We start from the raw sequence: 9,911 nt of genomic DNA, 5'->3' as shown, positions 1-9,911 counted from the left end.
CAAACACGCACGCACACACATACACACGCGCGCGCACACACACACACACAAAGCCAACACATGAGGACAAAACGAACAAACAAAGGAACACAGTAGGGCACCGCCTTGGAACGGTCAATGGCAAAAACACCACAGGGGAGCTTAAACCGGTTTATGGTGCGCACCCAACCTCACTCTTACCCTCACCATGTTCCAAAGACACGGGACAGTGTAAATAAATGTAATCCCCTCCAGGTGAATCTCTAACACACGTCATGGAAACAAAAAGGCATGGCATGTAAAACACAAAAATGCTCGTGTATAAATATATAAAAAGCAAACCTTAAGAACCAAAAACGTATGTACTCAATGCCTTTTCAGAAGACAGAGCAACAAGAGAAACACCTTTAAGGGCCCGACGAAACAGGCCAGAAGACAGATATCAAAACAGTTCAGTCCTGGTAGGATTTAAAAACTGCTTATCATAGAGTCCTCCCCCTCTTCCGTCAGACACAATCAAAGAGGGAAGCGTAGTGTCCAACTGTAAACGGGTTGAACATTAAACATGCGGTATGTCTCAAAACAGTTGGGTCATTACCTCTTTTAATAAAACGTTTTACAATTTTACCAAATACGTTTGGAAAATTACCATGACCCAAGATCTTACGAAGTTTGTAAATCACATCCCAATAAAAAAACGGGTTTAGAAATACCTTCTCGCAGAAGTGTCTTTAAATTACTATTGAATTTTAAAACTAAATCAGAATTACGATAGTAAAATTTAGCAAAATATTTACGCAATTTGTAATAACGGTAGCCTTGCTGAAGAAGTTCACTTGTAATATATTGATTACGTTCATTGAAATGCTTGACATGACTACACGCTCTGGCAAACCGAATTAATTGAGAAATATATACCCCATAAGATGTAGCCTGAGGTACATCCCCATCCAAATGGGGAAAATTTACAATACTAAAATTAAAATCAGTTTTGCAGATCGAAACTGGAAGTAGGTGTTCATTGTGCGGACAAGTGCAAATATGCGCCAATTTTGGAGTAGCAGACCACAACTGACTGGCATTTCACTAGGAACCACACAACCTCTATTTTCTTTTCATTTTCTCGTTAATGTATGATAGAACTTTCATAAAAAATAGGTGTAGGAAAAAGTGATGTTCTATAAAGATACGTAAAGACGACCTGAAGTTATCGTTTTGATATGAAACAAAGAAGTACAAATGTATTTGAATTACTGAACTTCAACCTTATCTTTAATCGGTGTGCGTAGTTTTAGCACGTTGTGAAATTAATACCTGTAACAAATTTAATTTGATGATTTTCGTTCACTTAAATGTTTTGATTAATGAATTGTATGTGTCCAACAAAATCTGAGCAAAGATTGTCTGTATTTTACTTTAAATAGGGCTGATTGCGTACCCATTTCTCATTTCCAAAGATGAAATAATTATGCAAGTCGCACAACTTAGTTAAGGACCCGGCAACTAGGTGATAGGTAAGTCGGCCACCGGAAAACAAGAAACTAATAGAAAATAAGACCCAAAGACTCTTGAGACAAAATTTTAATGCTTTAACAGAATGTGAAAAAAGAATAAAAATCAAAAACAGAGATTGCCAAAATGTTCGGCATACCGAAACTCTCTCGGACTGGATAAAAAAAAGACCGACTCAATAAAAGAGGGCAACACAAAATTTGGACGAAATCGTCGGAAAATGATATTTAAATTATGTTTTAATTCCCTCTTTATTAGAATGAATCTGACAATTTACAACATATTTTCAGCTCAAATATGGGTCAACTATGTCATACAGGCCATGTACGTACTTTACGAGAGCTCCGTGTATAAACAAAGATGGCCTCAATGCTGATGGCTCGAACTACCGATCTCTCGAACCCGTTTTCACGGACCATTCGAGTTCGAGCCAACGAGAGTGTACTTACATGTATATACGTATGAATTGCATATTATTGTATAATAGTATCTTAGTACCAAACGAAAACAGGTAACCAAGATCACGGTGCTCGTCTGAAAACAGTTTAAAAGCAAATACTTATTAAAATCATATTCTTTACACTCAGTCGTCGTTTGTTTTCTATTTTATGAACGTTTAAAGTTTTAATATAGTAAGCCCCTACAACAAGAAATACAGTTTATGCATAACGCATAAGCTTTACTTTTAAGGTTTAGGCAAGACATACATACAATAATAAATCGACAAAGCATATCGGTTCGCTGTCTGACGTAGCATATTTACTTTAACAATGTACTTTTAACATCGGCATTGTAAAAAAAGCTCCAGGCATCCGAGACCGAGCTGGTTAGACTGCTGACTTAAAATCATTTGCTGTATATTGCTGTTGGCTTCTGAAACATTCGGCACACATGTTGGAATTAGACCTTTTCGGCCTGAATATATATGTGTAAGACAACGTACTTGTATTATGTACTTCGGACAAAAGTTTATTTATCTATTTTGTTAGATTTAACGTCGCACCGACACATGATATGTCATATAGCGACTTTCCAGCTTTAATGGTGGAGGAAGACCCCAGGTGCCCCTCCGTGCATTATTTCATCACGAGCGGGCACCTGGGTAGAACCCACGACCTTTCGAAAGCCAGCTGGATGGCTTCCTCACATGAAGAATTCAACGCCCCGAGTGAAGCTCGAACCAACATCGATGAGGGGCAAGTGATTTGAAGACAGCGACCTTAACCACTCGGCCACGGAGGCCCCTCGGACAAAAGTGGGGGGTTGTCTCAAGACAATAACGATCAACGTACCATCGGTTGATATTAATACCAAGTCTCATAGTCATGACACAGCTGAGTTTGACAACCTAAGAAATGGTTTGCTATATCGCCATTTTGAATATTGAAACTTTCAAAATAAATAGATTATTTCCACAATGACATAATACATTTGCCTCCTCTAATTAGCGCTTCATAGTTCTGTCGCCCAGTGTGAAAGTTTTACACTAATTTGGAAGCACAACCATATTTCATAGAAAACTAAGAGCCATCAAATTATTTATTATTCATTTCTATTCGCGAAAACGTTATGAAAGTTAAGATTTTCCACAGATTCTCATTATGGAAATTTCCATGAGGTCCTGATTTTTCAAATCAGTCAAGCCAAAATTCAAGCACACGACCCTATCTTATTTATTTGGTGATATTTTAAGTATATTCTGAGGTTTTGAAATATCGGGGTTTAATCAAATTCTACATTCAATTTGCGGGAAAAATGTTCCAAGCGTGCAGAACTACCTTGACGCCGTATTTCAACACTATTGCAGTTATGTCACGGCGGGCAGTTAACCAGTGTTCCTGAATTCTGTAGCAGTACAAACCTGTTCTCCGCAAGTAACTGCCAACTTCCTCACATGAGTCAAAAACGGAGGACGAATTATTTCAGACACAATGTCTTTTACAAATTGTCATTGAGAACATACGCCTAGCCCGAGGATCGAACTCACGACCCCGCGATACGTAGATCTGTGCTCTCTCTACTGAGCTAAGCGAACGAATGGTCTAGATATTAAACAAAAATACGTTTGCTTCGCTCGTAACAACTACAAGTATTTCATTCCGTTCCATATCCTACAGTTCGAAAGATAGTATTGTTATAATTTGACCTTTATTCCAACAAGGATATCCACATATATATATTATTGCTTCCCATGCAGTAATTATGTTGCCCATTAAAGCTAAGTCTAAAAACGGCATGTAAAAATTTCATCTTTACGCTTACACCGTAATAAGTTCTTATTGCATATAACCTGTTGTTTTTATCCATTTATACATGTTTATTTTTTATATGACACTGTTAACAGAAAAGCTAAAATTATGGATTGCAAAGACGCATAAAAAATGCTTCTCGCAGTTTTATTGTAACATTTATGTAAATATAATGTTTCGCACCAAGTTTTTATGTATGTAAATAAAGTGCAAACGAGTCTGAGCAAAATCTGACAGGTCAAGCTCCTCTTTTTTTTCTAATTGCCGTCCCCTAATTATTGAATCTGAACAGAAAAACCACCATCAGTTTTTTATTCCCCGGGTGTCGAAGACCACTAAGGCATACGGTATCTGTCGTTCGTCGGTCCTTCACCGTGAAAAACTGTCGTTTCCAGCTCATTTTCCAGTTCTCATTAAAATGAAATATAAATCATCAACATCATGCCTCTGTTCTCTAGACAACAACGAGTAACATTCCTTTAGTTTATATTAATACCAAGCATCATAGTCATTGAACATTTGAGATAACCTGAGGAAGAAAAGATTTTGCTTATCGCACGTTTCGATTGTGTCTGACATTTTGTTCCTTCCTTTGAGGCCACATAGGGCCGGTAAGTTACACCACTTGACTGAGCAACTGACCTCGAAAGCTATTAGCTTTACAAGCTGGCCAATCAAACTCCGGAACCTTAGAAATATCCTCTGACGTTAAACTTATTATTTCCTAATTGAGGCGACTCTCTGACTGAACGCGCTCCGCAGATAACATAGGATGATTGATTGATTCTTTTATTTCCTCCATTCTTGAAGCGCATAACATAGTTTGTAATTCGAAAAAAATAGATTCTTAACAGACATTCTGCAGCTGTAAAACAGGTTTTTATGGCGGTGTTACAGGAGTATTGTTTAGTCTGCCGAAATGCCGACCGATATTTCCGGTTCGTTTATATTTATAATTGTTATTGATTTTTCAGAGTGTCATAAACCGGTTGCTTTTCACGCTGTAAGGGACGGTGTAGAATATGCTCATCTTGGAATCAATCAACATATTGTATTTAGTACAGTCTTACTTTAACATCGGGAACGGATACAGCGCCAACCATGGCATTTTTACCGCCCCCAATGCTGGCTTGTATATATTTTCGGCTTCTATATTAACCTCAAATGGACGCACCACATCCTTGTTTGCTGCAGACAGACATCGTTAAGGACGGGTATCTTCTTGCCAGGGCATACGGCCATGGAGTTAATGGATACAATGACCAAGGATCGGCTACCGTGGTCACCCAGTTAAAAGCTGGGGAGCAAGTTTGGGTTCGGCTAGCCTGTTGTGCGAATGATTCGCTGTGGGGGAATCGTTGTACAACCTTTAGTGGGTCATTGATTAGTTTCTGAAATCGGCCTCGTAACTGTATACAAGTTTGGCCTGTCAACCTTTTTTCATTATCGGAAGCCCTTTATCAACTTTTAATCTCCATGCTTGTGTACAGTGTAACATTACATCTGAAACAACTTATAACATATAAGTAGTTACAGTTATACATTCATTGTTAGCATGTACATATGATATATATTTTATGTCTGCCCTGATGATTGTAGATTATAAATATATATATAAAGGACAACCCTTTAGAGAGAGAGAGAGAGAGGTGGGGCTTGTCTAGCATTTTAAAGTGTCGTCTATTAGTTAAGATATTTTTATATTTAAGAAGTTTTTATATTTTAGAAAGTGTCATTAGAATCTGCCTGTCTGTTTTATATTTTTTTGAACTTGTAGAAAGATGAATGTGTTTTCCTCTTCCGTATATTGATCATTCCCAAACAGAATTGTTTGTAGGTTTAGAAATTTACGTGTCCCGTGAAACAAGACGATTCTCTGAGTATGATAATTTCTACAGTTAAAGAAAAAATGATTGGCGTCTTCGTTTTGATGACCGCATTCACATGAAGAGTTGTTACGTAAATTCTTACAGGTTACTACAACTGTTGCATATGCGTGCGTGATATACAGAAAATTTTCGGTCACTAGTACAAAAATATTTAGGAACTGTATCTGCTTTGTATTTTGCTTTTAATCTGGTTTTGAAAATACTCAATGAATCTGAGTTTTTAATATCCATTTCAAGATTGTTCCAGAAAGAAGTGGCAGATGGAATAAAAGATGAATTATATATGTGGGTACGGCGGGCTAATGTCACGTAGTTATTGCTATTACGAAGTCGATATGAGTTTGATTCGGATACAGGTCCACGAAATAAATCAGCAAGATAATCTGGAAGCTTTTCTTGTCTTGCTTTGTATACAGTAGTTCGTTTTTGAATAATACGTCTGTCTTTTAGAGAAACCCAGCCTATTTGTGTTATTAGTTTTTGGATGGAGACAGATCGGGTTAGTCCCGTGACAACTCTCGCAGCCTCATACTGTAGTTTTTCTAGTGATTGCTTCTCGTATTCAGTACACCCATCCCATACAACAGAAGCATACTGTAACAGGGGTCTTAAGTACGAGATATATATCTGGTTTAGTGTATTGCGATTTATTTTAAACTTTAAAGCTAGCATAGATCCGAGAAATTTTAATGCTGATGAGATGATGTTATTAATATGATCATGCCATTTTCCATCTGGTCTAAATGTTAGTCCTAAATGTTTATGACTTTCGACAAAGTCGAGATGGACATTATTAAATATCAACGAAGGTTTGCGTTCTGACCCTAAGGTAAAAAATACTACTTCAGTTTTGTTTGGATTGAATTCAACGAGCCATTGTTGGGACCAATCACTAATTTTCTGAAAATCTGAATTTAAAGTATTTTGCATAAAGTTTATGTCTGAGGATGAAACAGCTAACGAGCTATCATCAGCAAATAAACGTGTAACACTCAATAAATGTTCAGTAATATCGTCTACATAGATTAAAAAGAAGAGAGGCCCAAGCACTGAGCCCTGGGGAACACCACGGACGAACAGATGTTGTCTTTTTTGTCACAAACATTCAGATTTTGTCACTTTCTTTCAAAACAAGTTTTTATTTGTAGTTATTTACCCAAAAAAGATATTTTATAAGCACTTTTTCCTTATTTTACTGCTAATATTTTAAGCCAAAATGGCGTGCCCGTCGGGGAAGAACATTGTTTTTAATATTCGATTAGGCAATACTACTTATTAAAAGAAATTTCAGTTTGATACCTTACTTTTAACACTTTTAATAATAAAATGAAATTGATGAATTGTTCGAAAAATTGCGACGAAGATTAGCCGGTATTTATTTAAGTGAACACCGGTATTTATTCAAGTGAACACCGGTCGACGCACGACAATGCGACAATGTCGTTTGAAAATGTCGTTTGTCGTATCGCATTGTCGCGCGTTGTATCGCATTGTCGCGATGTCGTATCGCATTGTCGTTTGTCGTATCGCGATGTCGCGCGCCGTGCTATTGGCTATTTGAGAATGTCGTATGTCGTATCGAATTGTCGCGCGTCGTATCGCACTTTCGCGCGTCGTTTGGTATTGTCGCGCGTCGCTAAAATGCAGGACACGACGCGCGACAATGCGATACGACATCGCGACATTGCGATACGACATCGCGACAATGCGATACGACGCGCGGCAATTCGATACGACGGACGACAATGCGACGCGTCATCGCGACATATCGTGCCAAAATTGCCAACACGACGCACGATACTGCGAAGCGACATCTCGACAGTTTGACGAATGTCATTTCGCATTGTCGCGCGTCGTATCGCATTGTCCTGTGTCGTATCGCATTGTCGCACATCGTATCGCATTGTCACGATGTCGTATCGCAATGTCATGCAACGACATTTCACATGGCACTAACAGGATTCCTAGGTTTTCAATAGGATTAAACTTTCAAAGCAAAGAAAAACCCACATTGATTTAAAAGGACAAAAAATCTCTAAAGCAAAAGGAAGTATCTGACCAGTTCTCATTATGAAATAACTGAACAATCACAGTACGTTAAGATTAACATTAGTGACAGCAAAAACAATATTTTACAAACATAATTTACATCAACGTGTCTTTGTCAAATGAATAGATATAGGTATCAAACAAGAATAGATTTGGTCCATGAACTTGTTCAAATGTTGAAGCATTTAATATCGCGGGAATAACATTTAATTGTTTCGGCAAGAACGATCATTTCCTGGGGACGTGAATTCATGAAATTCAAATTTTAAAAATAAAATAAATGGAAAATATGATTATTCGTCATGATTTAACCTTTATCCTGCTATACTTCTAAAATGGACTGGTCCATCATTCAATTTGGGCAGTACCATTTATTATTCGAAGGGGTGTACACTGAAAATTTACTGACATAAAAGCGAACAGTGCAGACCATGATCAGACTGCACGGATGTGCAGGCTGATCTCGGTCTGCACTGGTCGCAAAGGCAGACTCAATTGCCACCAGCAAGCTAAAGGTTAATGACACTGATAATGAAAATTTCTCTCGAACACTAAAGATTTCACACTATCTAACTTCAACATATTGATCATTTGTCACATTTTTGAGAGAAAATCATATTTGTGATGGAACATCAGTGTAATAACATTAAATGCCGTTAACACCTTTTTAAGTATACAAGACATTGGTCGCATTGACCATTTCTATATTAGATAAGGAAAGAAGAAAGTTTGATGTTTCAGCAGGAAAAGGCTAACATGTAATAAAAAGAACGTTTCATTTGTGTTTATCCACATTGTTATTTTTAATGTTTTCAACTCGTTTAATAAATTCCAATTTAATGGCCGCCAATTTTAATTTGCCATGGAAATATTTAGCTAAAACAGCAAGTACTTCTACAAAGACTTTGAACTTGGAAATAGTACTTAATGTAAGCCCATACCTACCTTATACCAACCAACATTTCTGACTATTCTAGTCATAATTGAGCCGTGCCATGAGAAAATCAACATAATGGGTTTGCGACCAGCATGGATCCAGACCAGCCTGCGCATCCGCGCAGTCTGGTCAGGATCCATGCTGTTCGCTAACGGTTTCTCTAATTGTAATAGGCTTTGAAAGCGAGCAGCATGGATCCTGACCAGACTGCGCAGATGCGCAGGCTGGTCTGGATCCTTGCTGGTCGCATACCCACTATGTTGGTTTTCTCATGGCACGGCTCATATTATTTTTGTAGATATTTCATTTCAAATATTTCATTTACCACGGGAACAGTATTTTCCTATGGGAAGCATTTGGTCAACTTTTCCCATGGGATTTTTTTTAATGATTACTATTAAAAACATCATAACCGTCTTATATAGGCTGCGCCCTCGTGAAATTATTTGTTAAAACACTGTTTTCTTATAAATTATTTCAATTTTTATATGCCTTTAATCTAAAACTGTAGATAAAATATAATAGTAGCACTCTTTCTTGGTCGCAACAAAAAATTTGACGTCACCGCACGTTAACGTGACGTCATTCTAGCGTTAGCGTGTTTTATCAGAGACAATCATATAAGAATAGATTTTATAATCTAGATGTTCTGTTTTAAGGTTTTATTAGGTGTCCGCTTTTTTTAAGAAGTGTAATAAATCAGTTATTTATCGTATTTTCTTTTGACTGGAAGGCAATATTTACCTGTACACCTGTACACAAATACCAACTTCACACTAAATATATTTTTTAATTTCTGTTTTAGATCTAAAAGCATATTTAACAAGAATTTGTAAAAAGAGTTACCAACGTCACCGGCCAGTGATATTTTTCACAAAACATATTGCATGCCAATACAACATTTTCTATGTAAAAGGGCAACCTACTAACAATGTATATAAATCATAACTATATATCATACAATTAATGAAGACGTTATGAAGTTGAATATGTCTTATGGCGTGTTAGTCCTTCCGTAAATCGAAACATGTTCTACCAAAATAGCAAACTATAGAGTATGAATAGTTATACTTTGATTATTATTTTCGCGCGAATGGTGACCCCCCTCTTTACATCACTGGCATGGCAGGGGAAACCCGTTTCATTTTTTTTTCAATACGCATCAAAAGTAGCAAATATTGTCAAAATGTATAAAAAAATACTTATAACACATTACATGTAAAAAGATTCAATGTCGAAAAACGTCACTTCCTGCGTTTATTTACATTAGTGACTAATCAGTATCTTATTCCTAGT

The sequence above is a fragment of the Mercenaria mercenaria genome, chromosome 17 (assembly GCF_021730395.1).
Source record: "Mercenaria mercenaria strain notata chromosome 17, MADL_Memer_1, whole genome shotgun sequence".
Lineage (NCBI taxonomy): Eukaryota > Metazoa > Mollusca > Bivalvia > Venerida > Veneridae > Mercenaria > Mercenaria mercenaria.
This window is presented reverse-complemented; position numbering follows the sequence as displayed.